The sequence below is a fragment of the Sapajus apella genome, unplaced genomic scaffold (genome assembly GCF_009761245.1).
Source record: "Sapajus apella isolate SASKATOON/1434 unplaced genomic scaffold, GSC_monkey_1.0 scaffold2072, whole genome shotgun sequence".
Taxonomy (NCBI): domain Eukaryota; kingdom Metazoa; phylum Chordata; class Mammalia; order Primates; family Cebidae; genus Sapajus; species Sapajus apella.
In genome coordinates, this window is record NW_022438998.1 from 1 (window position 1) to 6,795 (window position 6,795).

The following is a 6,795-nucleotide window of genomic DNA, read 5'->3' on the forward strand; positions in this document are numbered from 1 at the left end:
AGGGTTTCTCTGATAGAAATCTGGTTAGCTCTGCTCCACTTCTCCAGGTGCATATGTCTTAGTGAGAATGAGGGAAACCGTCATAAAGAATATGCACTCACTGTGCTCACAGTATCTGCTGGGTAAAAACCTCGACTTTGTGTCCAAAACCCATTTCAAGTCTTATAAAAATCTATAGTGCTGTACACAGAAAAAATGCACAGAAGCCCATTTGTGGGGTTTTCATAGATTATCTATATCTTAAGGTAAGGACAGTAGTTTTGTAATGAAAGCACAAAATGGATGACTAACAATTTCAAAATGTGTATGGGTTTTAGTTTATAAGTGTTTCTTGCAAGGTTTGTGTACTACGATCTTGTCTAAGACTTGGGAAACTCAGAGATGAAAGAGACAAAGGCCACTGCTCTCAGAGTCTACGCACTCCTAGGGGCCTCCCAACTGCAACACCCTCCAGAATAAGGTAATTATCCCACACCAGGTAAGGGAATTTGAAAATGGCTATCCAGTAACTCCAGTACAAGTTACCTATTAATCTTTACCATAATCCTAAATTTTCTGGAAAGATGTGATTTAGTTAGTCTTTGGAGGGTATAAGTAAGTAAAACTAGCAAAGTTTATGGCTGTTTCGACTTCTACCTGTGGCAGAAATCAAAACTACACTTAACGCCTGGACAGGGACTTGAACCCTGGACCCTCAGATTAAAAGTCTGATGCTCTACCAACTGAGCTACCCAGGCCCTTCCATAAAAGATTTGCTAATTCTTTAAATAATGTAATCCCATCAGTAATTTTGCTCCCCAAGAAAAGCTGGAGGAAATCAATGGTTTCAGAAACTACCAGGGTTGTGGCTCAGTCACCTAAGCCATTTAATCACCAAGCAGGTAAGTTAACCTCCACACTGTACTTTCATTAAACAGCCTATTAATGTGCACACTTGTGGGGAGAATGAAGATTATTCTGATATTGCCAAAGGGAGTTTCGTGCCTCCTTGCCATCCTGGAGGGAGGAGCCAAGAGGAGGAGACCCTCTTCAGCAATGATTGGCCTAATTGAGGAGAATCCTTGAGAGAAATGTGGAAAGAAGGTGAAGCTTCTCTGTTGCCTCAGTTGCTATTTTTCCCACACTTTCCAAAATGGAATGTGTAGGTTCTTTACAGCTAGGAGGAAATAAAAATACAAGTTTTTCTCTAATTTCTCTTCACATTTTGTCTGGAGCCCCAACTCATTCAAAGACAAGAATGGCCTGGCAGTTGAGGAAGTAGTGCTCCTAGTTCGTTCCATATTTATTAATTCATGAGACATCTGCAAAGAGGGACCATGGGGACAAAATCCCCAAATCAAATGTGGCAGAAGAGAAAGATAAGAAGAGACTTGTTACATGAGGAGCTGTACCAGATCTGGGCTACCTAACCCAGGACTATTTATTTTTGAGTCAGTAATTCTATTATTTAAAACATTAGGTTGGGCGCAGTGGCTCACGCATGTAATCCCAACACTTTAAGGGGCTGACACTGGTGGATTACTTGAGGTCAGGTGTTCGAAACCAGCCTGGCCAACATGGCGAAAACTGGTTTCTAAGAAAAATACAAATAATAATAGTAATTAACTGGGAGTGGTGGTGGGCACCTGTAATCCCAGCTACTCAAGAGGGTGATGCAGGAAAGTTACTTGAACCTAGGAAGCAGAGGTTGCAGTGAGCTGAGATTGCACCATTGCCCTCCTGCCTGAGTAAGACTCTGTCTTAATAAATAAATAAATAAATAAAACATTATTTATTAGCGTTTCTATACAAGAAGACAAACGCAATGTAACCAAATATGAAAAAGTCACATGGTACCCATGATACCAACTATTATAAAATAGTATATGTGTAAATGCTATTTTATTATGTAAGTTACATACAGAATTTCAGGAATTAAAAGTAATGTGACAAATATATACCTAGGAGCATGACATTATTTAAGAATAAGTGTCAATTAGAGATTATTTTGGTTTGACCTAAAACACAAGCCATCATGCCTGCAGGGTTTTTCCCTCCAATTTTCAAGTAATGCATGCAACAGACCTCCTTGTTCTATTTCTGAGTTTCATGCCATTTTAAGCGCCTTTTTATGATTCAGTGATGAGATAAATCAGAGGGGGAAGGAAATGTGGAATAGGAGATCAGGTGAGGCCTTGGAATAAAGTAGTGGGCAGCAGGGGATGATAATTATGATCTGGGAAAGGGTGAAGACAAGTTTGGCAATGGGATTGCATATTGCACAACTTCTATTCCTGCTACATGTAATAGGTTTTCCTTCTTTACCAAAAACTGCAAGCCTCATTTCACTTAATCCACCTTGCCCTTGCTAGTCCCTCAACTAGTAAACATCTGCCCCAAATAGTCACATGATTCAATCCTTATATTCTTTCAGGTCTTTGTTCAAATCTCGCCTTCTCATTGAGTCCTTTAACAACAATGCTATTAACTATTGTGAAAATCTCCCTCATGTCCCATATCTCTTCTTTGCTTAATCTTTCTTTTTTTTTTTTTGAGATGGAGTTTTCCTCTTGTTGTCCAGGCTGGGCGCAATCTTGGCTCACCCCAACCTCCACCTCCTGGGTTCAAGCGATTCTCCTGCCTCAGCCTCCCAAGCAGCTGGGATTACAGGCACATACCACACACCATCTATCTGTCTACCTATTTTAACCATGAGAAAAGCAGCCCCTGACATCCAGGAGCTGGGCTGGCGCTTACAACTAGATCTTGATACTTTTCTTTTCTTTTGAGACAGAGTCTCACTCTGTCGCTAAGTTTGGAGTGCAGTGGCACAATCTCAGCTCATTGGAACCTCTGCCTCCTGGGTTCAAGTGATTCTACTGCCTCAGCCTCCCAAGTAGCTGAGATCACAGATGCTTCAGCCACACATGGCTATATTTGTATTTTTAGTAGAGACGAGGTTTCACCATGTTGGCCAGGCTGGTCTTGAACTCCTGACCTTAGGTAATCAGCCTGCCTACCCCTCCCTAAGTGCTGGAATTACAGGTGTGAGCACCGTGCCTGGCCTAGATCTTGATATTCTTCTGTAGAATATAAACAATTTTACAGAACATCAACAGCAGAACAAAATTCTCCAATAAATTAGAAACCAGGCCATTTCATAATCGTATCTGAACACAAACAAAACATGAACATTGTTCACGCCACAAAATACCAAACATTTTCCTCTCCCAAATCACAAGAATAATGGCTACTTCTTTACCAATGACAGCGTTAGGCTTGCTCTAGCCTTCCCTCCCTTTAGATAAGATTTATTAAGATATCCAATGACAAAATTACCCCTACTTCCTGACGGTATCCAAAGCAGGGCCAAGCCCTACTTTGTTAACCTTCTCCCAAATCACCCAGCCAAAGTCTGAATTTTATAATTGTTTTTTTCTAACACCCTATTAGTGATACACCCATGGTTCCCATGTTGTGTGTTCTCCCTCACTGCAACATGTAATAAACATGTAATGAACATGTAATAAACATAATGCAGTGAGGGAGAACACACAACATGGGAACTCATTCAACTCCAGGTGTGTCCCTGGAGGCCTTTGGTGAGACTGCGTTGGCACCGATCAGTTCGATGTCTTTGTCTGTCTCCCTCCACTGCTCCACTTCTGTATCTTTGGTACCAACTACAGAATCACAACCTGACGAGCATTCAACAAATATTTGTGAGATGAACGAATGAGTGAACAGGCCAGTAAAGTCAGTTTTGCCCGAAGGAAAGCAAAGGCTACATTCCTGAGCAGGGCAGGCCAGCAAAGCAGCAAATCTTGCCATATGCCTGGCTCTCCAGAAAGGCTGGATTAGCGTAGCTGGAATAAAGCAGGCTATTTTCTTTGTGGGTAGCATGCTGCATTTCTTGGTGGCGCATAAGCCAGTCCACTTGGTGTGTTTACTCTACTCTTCCCCACTCTCCTTATACTCAAGCAAAGCCTGGCATGAGTGGGAGCTTCAAAATTAGGTCAGCCACATTTCAACTGGGAACGCCCTTACTCTGTTAGGATTCAGATTAAGAATCCTAGAAGAATGTAGAAGAAGCTGGATTCTTCTACCAGTGCCATCAGTATTAAGAGTTTCCTGATTTATACTCAGGTCAACAGTAAATAATGAATCAGTAAATCTTTTCATGTCTTTTTTTATCAAGTCACATTTTCTTCTACCATATGATGATATCTCTCAGTATTTCCCACTTAAAAGCGAAAAAAAAAAAATCGTAAAATATGTTTGGTCTACTTAACAGAGAAAATCTCCTTGGTGTTCGACAGTGAAGTTTGTGTTTGACACCCCTCACTGGTCACTTCATTGGCTGCATTTGAGATCTAATGCAATCACTTCTGGTCTTCACGTAACTGTCATCAAGTCATGTTATAGATTAGGGGCATTCCCATTTATGCAAAAAATTAGGTCACTTTTCTAAATGGAACAATTTCCTTTAGATGAAGTTTCTATAAATAATAAGCTTTTTGATAGTCCTTTTCAAAACTATTCTGAATGTCTCAAACTACCTTCCAACATTTAGACATTATAGCTCTGCCAAAGCCTGCCTCCAGTTGTGTTGGTTTGGGAGGGGGAAGAAAAGCCCTTCTTTAGGCATTTAAAAAACTCTTTCACTGGTGAAAATTTCTACTTTGATTTCGTTTTTTCTCTGTGAATTTTGGTTTGTGACATTGTGAACATGGGGTGGCAAACTGTCATGATGCCCTTGTATGGGGGAGAACCTAGTCTATCGATTGCTACGTATGCTTCTTGCCCATGGATCACTTCCTTTTACTCTTCCCTACGGATAAAGCTACCAGCTCATTTTCCCCATGTGGTGCATCTGATGGCCACCATCATGTAGTCCAAACCATCACCACCTCTGCCTGGACCACTACAAGGTTCTTCTAAGGATGGAGCCTGAATTCAGTCACACTTATATCTGACTCAAGGTTTTCATTCTTTCCACTTCTCTATATGGTGTTAAAATATTTTACATGCTATAGCTACATCACAAACTTGCTAATACAAGTCCCAGCTACTTGTGAGGCTGAGGCCCGGGGGGGATCTCTTAAGACCAGCAGTGCCAGGCTGTGGTGCACTAAAATCACGCCTGTCAACAGCCACTGCGCTCCAGCCTGGGCAGCCAGACAAGAGCCTGTTGTTGTTGTAGTTTCAAAATGACGGACAAGTAAACAACAAAAAGACCAACACCTCTGTCCACTGTCTATTCACAAAATAGCCTGCAACTGTACAATAACTGATTTACAATGCGTGTCTGTAATGCTGGAAGCCCTGCCCTACAAGAAATGGGAGCAAGGACATCTGCGAGCCTGTGGATTAAAACCTCTCTGCATGTTCTTCACATGTACCCCCAAAACCTAAAATGCAATAAAATAAATAAATGGGGGGAAAAAAGTCTCACCTTCATCACTGACGGGAGGGACAGGGGAAGGCGGACACAGTTTATTGCTGGGGAATGGCAGTAAGCCCTTTTCACTCCTATCTCTATTCCCACACTTCGTACCATATATCACAACCCTTCACTTCTGCATCCCCTTTCCCCAGGCCATCAGGAAGAAATAAGAAAAAAAAAATGAGCGATAAAAGCCAGCGGATGAAGAAAGTGCTGGAAGAAGTGGGGCCCCAGGGAGAAACGCAGGAGGAGTGTGCAACGTGCCCCCACCTGCACTTAGAGGGACAGCGCGGATGCTGGAAGACAAGGTTAAAGGGGGCGTTCAAGCCTTTCTCACCGGCTCCCTCCTTACCTATGTTGTTTTTTCAATTTAATTATGAGAAGAGAGTGTAAGTCTCAAAAAGCCAGCAGAAGACGTCTCCGCAGCCAGCGCTAACAAGATTTACAAAGTTAAGTGAAATTCCCACCCTGTCCGGACTCACTTGGATCGTGGGGCTGGTGGGTGAATGGGGAGAGGGGAACTCGGTGGGCGGCGAGGTCAGGGGCGGTGTGGGCAGGAGCGGGCTCCCGATACCGGGCTCTGGTCCTGGGGCTGCCTTAACTACGTGCCATGCTGATAGTCCTCAGCTTCCAACAAAACTCAGCTTTACTCCTCTTGTTTCCCTGGAACCGATTGACTATTAATTACACTAAGTAGATGACTGAACCATCCTCTCCACACAGGTGTCAGGATGGCCGAGTGGTCTAAGGCGCCAGACTCAAGCTCAAACTTCCCTCACTGGGGGTTCTGGTCTCCGAATGGAGGCGTGGGTTCGAATCCCACTTCTGACATAGACCTATTTTGCATCTGCCACAGATTCAAGATCTGCAACTTCTCCTGTTAACTGTCTTACTACCCTACCCTTTTTCCCTATTTTTTTTTTTTTTTTTTTTTTTTTTTTTTTTTTTTTACTCTTTGGCAGACTCACCAAACGTTGCTCTTCTATACTTTCTTCATTAGAACATTGTGCTTCTTTCACTCTTGTTGGACCAGTGTGGTTTAGACATCCTTTCCTTTCCCTCTGTCTTCCTTCCTGTGTCCTTTCAATAAAAATTACACAAATTTCTACATGGAATAATAGTAATAGCTCAGCCTTAAAATCTAGGTCTAAAATATAGATAAGGAGTGGGCTTTAATTCCTATTTTCAGTGCTTCAACTTCTCTGTAAGTGGCAGGCATTTTGAGCACTCCTCCACAATTCTGCACGTCTTTCCTTCTCCATTGCCCTCACCTAACCTTCTTTTTCTTCACCTACTGGCCTTCTTCTTTCCTTCCTCATATACCTTCTCCCCGTCACCAAAAAAAAAAAAAAAAATTCAGAACACACGTG

At 42.3% G+C, this 6,795-nt stretch overlaps 2 non-coding genes across 2 annotated transcripts; one reads left to right on the forward strand and one right to left on the reverse strand.

Annotated features, from left to right (window-relative positions):
* Positions 1–664: 664 nt before the first annotated feature.
* Positions 665–737, reverse strand: TRNAK-UUU. Its single transcript has one exon. It is a non-coding gene; the product is annotated as a tRNA-Lys (tRNA).
* Positions 738–6,150: 5,413 nt separating this feature from the next.
* Positions 6,151–6,256, forward strand: TRNAL-CAA. Its single transcript has 2 exons — positions 6,151–6,188; positions 6,211–6,256. It is a non-coding gene; the product is annotated as a tRNA-Leu (tRNA).
* The last annotated feature ends 539 nt before the right edge of the window (positions 6,257–6,795 follow it).